Raw genomic sequence first — 12,828 nt, forward strand, 5'->3', positions numbered from 1 at the left:
ATCTCACTCCAGATTGCAAGCCAGTAGCTACTCGCAGCAGGCGATACAGCCTACAGGATAGGGTCTTTATCCGATCGGAGGTCCGACGGCTGCTCAGTGAGGGGATCATAGAGGCCAGTAATAGTCCCTGGAGAGCTCAGGTGGTGGTCGTCAAGACCGGGGAAAATTTTGCATGGTTGTCGACTATAGCCAGACCATAAATCGTTTTACGCCCCTAGACGCGTATCCCCGCCCCAGAATTGCAGACATGGTTAATCAGATCGCCCAATATCGGCTACTTTCCATGGTGGATCTGAAGTCTGCATACCACCAGCTCCCAATCCATCCGGAGGAACGCCACTACTCGGCATTCGAGGCCGATGGCTGCCTCTTCCATTTCCTCTGGGTCCCTTTCGGCGTCACTAACGGGGTTTCGGTGTTCCAACGAGCAATGGACCGAATGGTAGACCAGTACGGGCTGCGGGCCACGTTTCCGAATCTGGACAATGTTACCATCTGCGGCTATGACCAGCAGGACTACGACGCTAACCTCCACCGTTTTCTCCAAACGGCACAGAAATTAAATCTCACTTATAACAAGGAGAAATGCGTTTTCCGCACAAACAGACTGGCCATCCTCGGCTATGTCGTGGAGAACGGAGTCCTGGGCCCAGGCCCGGACCTCATGCCTCTTAGAACTCCCCCTCCCTCATTGCCCCAAGGCCCTCAAACGGTGCTTGGGGTTCTTCTCATACTACACCCAGTGGGTCCCTCAATATGCGGACAAAGCCCGCCCACTCTTTAAGGCCACACGATTTCCCCTGTCAGCTGAGGCGCGCCAGGCCTTCAGCTGCATCAAGGAGGACATCGCCAAGGTGGCCATGCGGGCGGTGGATGAATCCACTCCCTTTCAGGTTGAGAGCGACGCCTCAGAGGTAGCTCTAGCAGCCACTTTAAATCAGGCAGGGAGGCCCGTTGCATTTTTCTCCCGTACCCTATCCGCTTCAGAACTCCGAAACTCCTCAGTCGAGAAGGAAGCACAAGCCATCGTGGAGGCTGTTCGTCACTGGAGGCACTACCTCGCAGGTAGGAGGTTCACCCTCATCACCGACCAACGATCGGTTGCCTTTATGTTTGACAACTCGCAAAGGGGGAAAATAAAAAATGATAAAATCCTTCGGTGGAGGATCGAACTCTCCACCTATAGTTACGATATTAAATATCGACCGGGGAAGCTCAACGAGCCCTCGGATGCCCTATCCCGCGGGACATGCGCCAGCACGCGGATCAGCCGTCTGAAAGCCATCCACGTTGACCTCTGCCATCCAGGGGTCACCCGGCTCGCCCACTACATCAGAGCCCGAAACCTGCCTTTCTCCAACAAGGAGGTAAAAGCGGTCACCAGGGACTGCCCGATCTGTGACGAGTGAAAACTGCACTTCTATAGACCAGACAGGGCCCATCTGGTCAAGGCTTCTAGGCCCTTTGAACGCCTTGCGATCGATTTCAAAGGGCCACTCCCCTCCACTAACATTTATTTCCTCAACATCATCGACAAGTTCTCCCGATTCGCTTTTGCCATTCCATGCCCTGATATGACCTCCCACACAGTCATTAGGGCCCTGCATAGTGTCTTCACCCTGTTAGGTTTCCCCAGCTACGTGCACAGCGACCGGGGTTCGTCCTTTATGAGCGACGAGCTGTGTCAGTACCTGCTCGACAAGGGCATCGCCTCGGGCAGGACTACCAGCTACAACCCCAGGGGGAACGGACAGGTGGAGAGGGAGAACACGACAGTCTGATAGACCTTCCTACTGACCCTTCGGTCTAGAAAACTCCAAGTCTCCCAATGGCAAGAAGTCCTCCCAGACGCGCTGCACGCAATCAGATCCCTCCTCTGTACAGCTACAAATCAAACCCCTCACGAGCGACTCTTCATTTTCTCTAGGGGCACTACCACGGGAGTCTCACTTCCGGCGTGGCTGAGGACACCAGGCCTGGTTCTCCTGAGAAAGCACGTCAGGGGGCACAAAACTGACCCCCTTGTTGAAAAGGAGCGCCTCCTCCATTCCAACCCCCAGTACGCATTCGTGAAGTTCCCGGACGGTCGCCAGGACACAGTATCCCTTCGGGACCTAGCACCCGCTGGATCCAGCCCTCCCCCCTACCCCCGCTGAGGAACCCCTTACCCCGTTCCCTATGCTGCTGCCCCCTCGCGCCCCCGATTCCGCAAGCTCACCCAACCGGTTCCACGCGCCAGAACCAGCCCGCCCCCAGCGCCCCCAGTCTCCGGTCGAGCCAGAGGTGTATAAAGTTAGGTCGAGACCCGCCCCGGAGTCTGCCATCGTACCCCAGCTCTCAACACCCACCCAGCCACCGCAAGAGGCTGCAACCCCGGTACTCCGCAGATCGATAAGAACAATTCATCCACCGGACAGACTAACTCTGTGAGCAACCACCCCCGCTGGACTCTATTTTTTTCACAGGGGGTGAATGTGGTGAATGTGATTCACACCGGATTATAATCTGTATATACATGTGTCTATATTGTAAGTGCAGTTGCACTACCTGACCACCAGGGGGAGTAGCTCTGGGAATGCTCGAGTTGTACTGGGCTTCTCCCTTGGCTCTGCCCAGGACTCCTTCCCCGGGAGCTGCTGTATAAAGATCAGTGCCACATGGTCAGCCGTCCAGTTCACCGAAAGTTCAATGGCTAATAGGCTGGCTCTGGTGTGAGTATATTAAAATTGCTATTCTAATCCTACAAACTTGTGTCCGTAGAATTGTTGGTTCCAACACACATCCTCACCACGTTCAGGCAATCTGACTTGACGGTGAAGGAGACAAGGGATCGGACAGCCCAGTTTCTAAAGAACGGGCCCCTGACGCTAGTCTGAACTGGTTGCAGAGGTTCATCAGTCTGCTCACCAACAGCAGATTTGAGCTGAAGACAGCAACCCACCCACCATCCATGTACAGGGCCGCTTTGACCTGAGTGCATCCATTGCCTGGGATCATTACTCCTCTTTTCCATGCTCCCAGTTTTCTCTGTGACTAACCTCTAACGAGGCTGCTGAATGTGATAACACTCAGTCCTTCTACACGATAAATCTTTAAGTAAAGATTTTAGCAAACCAGTCTAATTTTAGGATGTAGTAAGACTCTGATAGTATGTAGTAAAGAAAATGCTCACTCATACCTTGACTGTTTGGTCACATCTACAATATTTGTGAAAATTACCTGAGGAAAAGATCTTACTAAGCATATTTCAAAAGTGGTTTGCTAATGACCATATATAGCTGCACACTTTAGTGTTATCTGCCTTATAGAGGGGAAGATCCACTTATAATAATGCTGTGTATTATTAGAAACCTAACTGCATTCATCACTGTCAGACCATTTATGTGAATATTTATTAAGTAACAGGCTGAATTTCCGCAGAGCTGAGCAAAAGCAGGATGTGGTCAAAGCAACTTGGCAGAAACTGAATAAACTTCAAACCATTTTCAAAGGCCTGTGTCGCCACTGTAATAAAGCTACTCAAAGTGCCCTCTGTGTCTGTGATGCTGCCGTCAGTATAACCAAAAAGGTTTTGGTTATATAAATGTGGAGAGTGAGGTCCATTATTTTGTATTTTAGTGGACTGTGTTATAGTAACAGAAACCAGAGCATGAGCCAGTTCCAGTGTGAAAATCATGATGGAGTTCTCAGACAACAACATTCTGCAACTGAAGCAGTGTCAGTGCATGTATAAAATCCATGTTTAAACCTGCATTGGAAAAAAAAAGTGGCTCCACTAAACTTGGCATTCATCCAGGTGTACACCACTTGTGATTGATAACTATAAAATAATCCTCAACCTTTCACTTTATTAAGCAGCACTCCATTTCAGAGACTAAGTGTTGACACCAGGGAATTCAATTATATAACACATTCCAGTTTGTCTCGGAGGACGACAGGAAAAGCTACGATAAAAAAATTGTGCGCTTCGATAACTACTTCCATCCAAAGAAAAATGTAACGTTTGAGCGATATGTCTTTCAGATGCGGTTACAAAAAGCGGCAGAAGCATTCGACTCTTTTGTATCAGATTTGCGTCTTAAAGCGCAATCCTGCAATTTTGCAGACCTGCAGGATTCATTAATCACAGACCAAAATTGTTTATGGACTTAAAAGCGACACGTTACGCTAACGATTGCTGCGGGAGTGTGATTTGACTTTATCCGTTGCGATATGGATATGCAAGGCCAGCGAAGTTGCTTTCAAACAAACCACTGAAATTCATGCACAGGGAAGTGGCGCGAAACGAGAAAGCGAGACCGACGCCACCTTCGCTGTGTCGCAGCAAAACTACCAACGTGGTCAGCATGGGGCCGGCCATTTTAGAAGACCATCGGACATGCTCATCTTGCCCACTCCGGATGGCATTTTGCAATGTAGGAGAGTATTTCTCATTTCATTTACGTAGTTGATGCTCCTCGATGTGTTCGCTCCAAGGACTGACATTGCTGGGCAAAATGGTTGCACTTTGAGCATCTGGCACACGTTTTGCCATATGCAGGGCACTTACGCGCTTTGCTGTTTGCCGCACCTCGGACACAAAGAGAATCAAACTAAGTCGGGTACTAAGCCGACGACCCATGAGCATCTCAGTGGGAGCCACCCAAGTTATTGCATGTGGAGCAGTCCTGTACGAAAATAAGAAATGTGCCAGCCTGGTGTCCATTGAGCTGGAAGTCTGCTATAGTCCCCTGTATAACCACAGACATTGGAGCAAAGGTGTGTCATAACCAAGGGTTGGAAGGGTGTTGCCCAGTTTAACATTGTCCTCTCCAACGCTTCACACCTGACGTCATGGTGTTCATTCATAACTTCACCGACAGTGCTAGCAGGCTCTCTGGGAGTGGCATCCGTCAAATAGGATCAGTTTCTTACCAAGTTTGGGTCCAGGGGCAACTGATGAGATTGCACTTGGGTCACATGGAGGTTGCCCCCTCATGAGGTTCCTCAGAAGAAACCTGTCCTGGGTCCTCCGACTCCATTGCTGAGCCAGCCTGCTGTGACACCTCCAGCCTATGTCGATGCCGACATGCTTAATGTTGTACCTTCAGATTCAGACATGGAGAAGCAAACGTCTGAGATCTCAGATGTAGATTCAATGGTCTGGCCGCCTCCTGCCAATCGTCCAGCACAGCATTCCTGCCGCAGACAACATTCCCTTGCGAGGTATACGGTGACTGATCCACCGCATCAGGTGCCCGATGATGTACCAAAGCCAAAGAGAGTCCGACCCCGCCGCCTGCTCCTGCTCCTCATCAGCCTTCGAGGGGGTCTTCGGACTTTGCGGGAGGGAGGAATGTAATATCCCGCATGGGACTTACGGAGTGGGAATGATTATCTCCCCTGATGTTCTTGCGGTATACGAGCTCTCTCGCTGAGGGGAGCTGGAATTCCATTCAGCTATGTATGAAAGGTCATCCCGCCAGGCACTGACCAAGGATCCCGGTAGTGATCTACCAGGGGTTCTATATAACGTAACTCAATAAACCAAAGTTCTTTATTTTACACGGTGCGGACTCTCTGTGTCCTTATTAAAATCTCTTTCCTCCCAAAGTTCTTTTTAAAATTTAGAGTACCCAATTAATTTTTTTGCAATTAAGGGGCAAATTAGCGTGGCCAATCGACCTATTCTGCACATCTTTGGGTTGTGGGAGTGAAACCCATGCAAACATGGGGAGAATGTGCAAACTCCCACACGGACAGTGACCCAGGGCCGGGATCGAACCTTGGACCTTGGTGCCGTGAGGCAGCAGTGCTAACCACTATGCCACCGTGCTGCCCTTTTTCCTCCCAAAGTTAGCCACTCCACCTCACTACCAAGGACAAACTGATCGACAGAGCTTTGCTGCAGCTTTGAGAAATTATATGTGTAACCATTTTGGTGGGTGGTCGGATGGTACAATGGGCCAGAAGCTGTGGATTCAAGTCCCACTTCAGGACTTGATGGCCATGGAAGCTCTGTTCATAACGTGGTCAGCCAGATTGATTATCAGCCTGTAAATCCTTTCAATATGGCAGATTACCAGGTGGTAAGATTGAGATTTGGTCAGAAATGCTGCCAATGGCAATAACAAACCACAGCAAGCAAATTGATGGACCAATCTAATGGAAGTCCATGGTCATTAATGGCCTCTTGGAGCCTGGTATCTGAAGGAGGAACAGTTTTGATATTTGGACAGATTCTAGTGTCTTTTTGACATAACCATACCAGATCACTACTGTATCTAGAAATTTCAGTTAGCCCTCAGCCAAATATGTATAATCCATCAGTTCGAATAGTTCATATCAAGTAGAGTTGATGCTGAGCCCCTCGAGGCACCTCTACCATTCAGGATGCTCGTGGCTGATCTTATCATAGCCTCAACTCTACTTTGCTGCCTGCCTGCTATTATCATAAATTCCTTTGAAGTTTAAAAATCTGTCTAACTCAGCCTTGAATATAATCAATAACCCAAACTCTACTGCTCTGTGTAGCAGAGATTAGCGAACCTCTGAGAGGGGAAATATTGCTTGGGGTCTGATGACTGAGGATTTTACATCCCATTTTCATTGGGTGGGAATAGAAGAGGAAGCGGAGAATTCAGCGGGAGTACAAAATGGTGTTTACGCAGGTGGGATGTCCCCACTGAATTGTCCCCGCCCCTTGCCAATTACTTCTGTTTAAGTATGCAGATCGGGTGTTTATGCCTGATGGTCACCCCGACGTTGAATTGTCCATTCATGGCAGCCCTCACGCTGACATGAATTACGACAGGTCCCCCTCAAAGTGTATCTGGTGCGTAGAACCTGACAGGGGTGCACAGGTGAGTACAACCCCCCGGGGGAGAGAGGGTCATGTATCCTGACAGTGCACAGACATTGCCCCCTGGTACTGGCCCTTGGCACTGCCAGGTGGCAGAAGCAGGGGCAGTGCCTGGTGTTTAGGGTTGGCGTCTTGGGGGGGGGGGGGGTGGGGCTGTGGTGTGTGGCAGCGTTGGATTCCATGATGGGGGGGGGGGGTATTTTGTGGTGTTGTGGCGTGGTGGGAGGGGTTTCCTTTATTTTGCCTTGATCTCTCAGGAGCCATAGTTGGTGGTAGGGTGTGATAATCATAGCCCACCCCATCAGCGTAACATTGTGGAGCCTGCCTCTTTCATTTCTTTTGATTAAGCATCAAAATATATGGCGGGGAAAGGCGTCAGTGCAGCTGGTGGGCTACATCCTGCTTTTCCTGCCTGAGTTGACACTTAGTCAACAGATTCCACCCTACCGTTTGTAAGGCCCCAAGTGATTAAGCTGTGTGTGTGTATGTTATAATGATATGTATAATCTAAGGAGAGTAAAGGGCTAACAAGCTGATGTTCATGTCTATCAACACTAGATGGCATCATTGAGTAGTCTTGTAAAAGGCTGCGTCTCTAAGCATTCTGGGAGAAACTGATGAAGAAGCTGTTGGAGAAGAAGGATAGTGTGAGGTTAGAGTGTTGGTTGTATTAGAGAGAGATGATTAATTACTGTAACATAGATTCAATACTATTATTTTGTTAGCTGTTACTCAGTCGAGTGTGCGAACCATATTAAGTAGTGTAAAATAAACTAGCTTTGGTTTAAGCACATAGCTTTATGTTCTTTGTAAACACTACGACTTTGGTTATCTTGGAGAACAATACAAGGAACATAACATGGTACCAGGTTATTACTGAAGTAATTTAGCTAAAATTAGATAGAAGCTAAGAAGAAAGAAAACCAGCACGTGCTGAGACTTCAATGGCAAGACTGCTTCCAGACCTGTTACATCGACACACATAGACAAGTCCAAACCTCATGGAGAAACTGCAAACCCTGAAACAGTTCCGGACTTCTGGTAAAATTGATGTAAATTGGAAAATAATAAAGCAGCAATTTCAACTATACCTCTCTGCCTCAGATTTAGATAATGCTAGTGATAACAGAAAACTTGTTATTTTTAACAATGGCTGGACCACAGGTTATTGAACTATATAACTCTTTTCAATTCTCCATGGAAGATGATAAAAATAAATTTGATATAGTCATTGAAAAATTAGATCTGATCTCCAGACTGCAAATTAATGAAATGTAAACGAGAGTGCAGAAAGATGGAGAATCCATAGATTGCTTCATTGCAGATTTAAGATTAAAGTCACAAATCTGTAATTTCTCGATTTTGTCAGACTCAATGATCAGAGATCAAATTGTTTTTGGCATCAAAGATGAGAAACTCAGAGAACGTTTATTAAGGCAAAAAGAATTAAAATTGGAAGATGCAATTGAAATGTATAGAGCGAATGAAATGTCCAAAAATCAGTATTCAGAAATACTGATTCAGAGAAAGGGCGCGAAAACGCACCTCGGGGCCAACTGCATTGGATCTGTGGCTCAGTTGAGAAAAAAACGCGTTTCAGATGGCAACCGTATTGCCCATGCGCATAGTCGATCTGCACATGTGCACTTCAACAAACTACGCGATTTGGACGAAACCATTCTGTGCATGCACGCAACCAATTTGTGCATGACGAAAGCAACGTCATGGCGTGTGGACATTGTGGACACGCCCACCCACATACAAAATGCCCAGCAAATGGAAACATTTGCTCCAAATGTGGCAAACAGAATCACTTTGCTGTCCAGTGCAGATCTGCATTAAAAGGGACACTTTAGAACTTCAAATTTAATGAACAAACATATGAATGTTCAGATTGTTAATCCAAGTGCAGAAACCTCCACAATGGATAACCCCAATGTTAATATAGATGCTTATTGGCTTGAAGATTGTATATTTGTGGGAATTGTAGAGAAGTTTCAGACAACTGTAAAGAACACTTTCTATCCACAGATACTGCATCCCATACAATCGATTAACACGGAATCTGAATGGAACACACCATTACAAGTTAATGGTTCTGAGATTGTGTTCAAACTGGACACTGGAGCATCTGCAAAGTTAATCAATACTCTTGATTTATCGCAGTCATAAGATTCAAAAACTGTCTGCCAATTACGTGACTACAATGGTAACACAATTGTTTCTTTATGCTATCTCTTAGTGACAAACAACGACACTGATATCCTTGCGGTTCGAGATTGTTGTAGTCAAACGATCTTCGCTATTAGATGCACAAACCTGTCAGGATTTACACCTTGTGAAAAGAATCTACAGCACCAGCAAAGCTCTTCCACCTGTGCAGGAAGATATTTAAAGAATCCTCACTAGATTTCCTCAGGTATTTGAAGGTATGGGTACTCTTCCTTTTTAATACAAAATTCAACTGAAAGCGAATGCTAAACCAGTAGTTAACACTCCAAGAAGAGTTCCTGCCCCTTTACATGACCGTCTCAAACAAGAACTGGAACGCATGCAGCACCTTGGAATCATTTCCAAGTTCACAGAACCGACAGATTGGGTCAGCTCGATGGTGTGCGTTAAGAAACCAAATGGTAACCTCAGGATTTGTATTGATCTGAAGGATCTGAATATGAACATCAGATGTGAACACTATCCAATCCCGAAAGGTGAAGAATTAACGAGTGAGATGGCTAATGCCAAGATAGTTTCTAAATCAGATGCTTCCAAAGGTTTTTGGCAAATGCAACTGGATGACACAAGCAAAAAATTGTGTACATCCAACACACCGTTTGGTCATTGCTGTTTTAACAGAATGCTGTTAACAGCATCTGAGATATTCCATCGTGCCATGGAACAAATGTCAGAAGGCACAGGTGGAGTTTGGGTGTATGTTGATGACATTATAATATGGTCAGCTACTCGTGATTAACACAATGCAAGTGTTGCAGAGAATACACAAATACGGATTGAAGCTCAATCCGGCTAAGTGCAACTTTGGCATCTCAGTGTGAAAATTTCTGGGTGACCAAATTTCGGAACAAGGTGTGCAAGCAGATACAATGATAAGATTGCTGCTATCCAGAAGATGTCAATCCCAGAAGACCAAAAAACAGTTCTGAGATTCCTTGGTGCAGTGAATTTCTTCGGAAAATTCATCCCCGGTCTTGCTTCACAAACAACTGCCGAGCGTAACCTCGTTAAGAACAACACATTCTTCTCGTGGACTGCAGAGCACAAAAAGGAATGGTTAGATTTCAAGTCAGCTTTGACTACCGCAACTGTCCTTTCCTTCTTCGACCCTGGGCGAGAAACAAAGATTTCCACAGATGCGAATCAGAATGAGATTGGGGCAGTCCTCCTTCAAAAGAACGATGATGCTTTTTGGAGATACATTGCATATGCATCCAGATCTATGACAACCACAGAGCAACGGTACGCTCAGATCGAGAACAAGTGTTTAGGTTTGCTTACAGAAATACAGAGATTCCATGATTATGTATATAGACGTCCGATGTCCACGGTTGAAACAGATCACCGAGCATTAGTTCATATCATCACGAAAGATTTGAATGATATGACTTCAAGACTGAAAGAATAATCATGAAACTAAGAAGGTATGACTTTCAACTGGTCTACACTCCAGGTAAAGAACTTATCATTGCCGACACATTATCTCGTGCTACAGAAACAGATGAACAGCAACCAGAGATCGTTCAACTAATAGAAACTCAAGCGGAACTTCCAGCTGAAACTCTTCCTGTCTCTGATGAAAAACTCAAGCTCATCAGAGCAGGGACTGAAAAAGATGCAATGTTACGAGTAATCAGCCATATGAAAACGGTTGACTGAAAGGACACTGTTCGAATTTCAGAAACATTCAATCTGATCTCTCTGTTGTAGATGGATTTCTACTTCGTCTCTATCGTCTTGTTATTCCTACGACTCGAAGGCACCTGATCCTCCAGAAGGTTCATGAAGACCATTTAGGAACAGAAAAGTGTAAACGCCGGAGCATCGGTTTGGACCCCGATTTATAATAATCACCGGTTTGTACCGGGTAGGCTAGATGGTGGGTTCCGGAGATGGCAAAGGGCAGGAATTAGGAGGATGGGGAATCTATTTATAGATGGGAGCTTTCCCCAGCTTGAAAGCCTTGGAGGATGAATTTGAATTGCCAGCAGGGAATGGGTTTCGGTATTTGCAGGTGCAAGACTTTTTGAGAAAGCAGGTTCCGGCCTTCCCGCTACTGCCGCCACGGGGGATACAGGACAGAGTAGTCTCCAGTACCTGGGTGGGAGAGGGGAAGGTATCAGATATTTATCAGGAACTTTTGGATGCAGAGGAAACTCTGGTGGAAGAGATTAAGGGCAATGGGAAGACGAGCTAGGAGGGGAGACAGAGGCGGGTCTATGGGCGGATGCCCTAAGCAGGGTTAATACCTCCTCATCATGTGCCAGGCTTAGCCTGATACAATTCAAAGTAGTCCATCGGGCACACATGACTGTGACCCAGATCAGCAAGTGCGACGTGTGCGGGAAGCCAAGCAAATCACGACAACAGGGGCAGCACGGTAGCATTGTGGATAGTACAATTGATTCACAGCTCCAGGGTCCCAGGTTCGATTCCGGCTTGGGTCACTGTCTGTGCGGAGTCTGCACAACCTCCCCGTGTGTGCGTGGGTTTCCTCCAGGTGCTCCAGTTTCCTCCCACAGTCCAAAGATGTGCAGGTTAGGTGGATTGGTCATGATAAATTGCCCTTCGTGTCCAAAATTGCCCCTAGTGTCCAAAATTGCCCTTAGTGTTGGGTGGGGTTACTGGGTTAAGGGGATAGGGTGGAGGTGTTGACCTTGGGTAGGGTGCGCTTTCCAAGAGCCGGTGCAGACTCGATAGGCTGAATGGCCTCCTTCTGCACTGTAAATTCTAAATTCTATGACTTGTTTTGGGCATGCCCGAAGCTTAGAGGGTTCTGGCAGGGTTTCGCTAAGGCATGGTCCACTCAAAACATGGGTGGTGCCGAGTCCGGAGGGGGTGCCCTTCGGAGTGCCGGAAGAGCCGGGATTGCAGGGGGCGAAAGAGGCCGACGTCTTGGCATTTACCTCCCTGGTAGCCCGGAGACGGATCTTATTAATGTGGAGGGATTTGAAGCCACCGAGTGTAGAGACCTGGCTTAGTGACATGGCTGGGTTTCTCGGTCACGAGAAAATAAGGTTCGCCTTAAGAGGGTCAATGGTAGGGTTCACCCGGAGGTGGCAGCTGTTCGTCGACTTTCTCGGGGAAAATTAAAATGTCAGCAGAAGCAGAATTCCAAAGGGGGGAGGGGGAAGAGGGCCGGACTGTTGTTTTATGGTTGGGGTGTGTGAAGATTGTGATGGGGTGGAAATGTTTATTGTGCCATGTTTATGTCGCTGTTATTGTTATTATTATAAAAACTTGCAAATACCCTAATAAAAATATTTTAAAAAAAAGAAAAGTGTAAACGCTGAGCGAGACAGGCAGTCTATTGGCCTGGAATAAATACTGACACAGCCAATTTTGTGGTAGAATGTGAGACATGCCAGCGAAATCAATCGACACAGAGTAAAGGGAAACTCACAACTCACAATCTCGAGAAGACTCCGTGGTCGAAAGTCGGTATTGATTTTTTAATTTTCATGGTCGTGATTGTGCCTTGATCATTGACTATTTATCAATCTACCCGAATGTGATGAAATTGTCTGATTCTACTTCGAAATCCGTGATCAAAGCGACTATAATAAATTTGCTCGTCATGGTATACCTTACAGAGTCAGGGCAAACAATGGACCTTGCTTTGATAGTAATGATTGGACAGAAATTGATCGTAACTGTAATTTTACTCATATCACGTCTAGTCCTCTTTATTCCAATCTAATGACAAGGTTGAAAAAGGCGTTTACATTGTGAAACAACTTTTCAAGAAAAGATTT

At 46.6% G+C, this 12,828-nt stretch overlaps 1 protein-coding gene across 1 annotated transcript in view; it reads right to left on the minus strand.

Moving 5' to 3' along the window:
• Positions 1-9,920: 9,920 nt before the first annotated feature.
• Positions 9,921-12,828, minus strand: part of LOC119964714 (nmrA-like family domain-containing protein 1) — a 28,474-nt gene continuing 25,566 nt past the window's right edge. The window contains exon 6 of the mRNA XM_038794602.1: positions 9,921-10,107. The gene's annotated coding sequence lies outside the window, so the exon portion shown is untranslated. The remainder of the gene's footprint in view (positions 10,108-12,828) is intronic.

Source organism: Scyliorhinus canicula, chromosome 4, assembly GCF_902713615.1.
Source record: "Scyliorhinus canicula chromosome 4, sScyCan1.1, whole genome shotgun sequence".
In the NCBI taxonomy this organism is placed as follows: domain Eukaryota; kingdom Metazoa; phylum Chordata; class Chondrichthyes; order Carcharhiniformes; family Scyliorhinidae; genus Scyliorhinus; species Scyliorhinus canicula.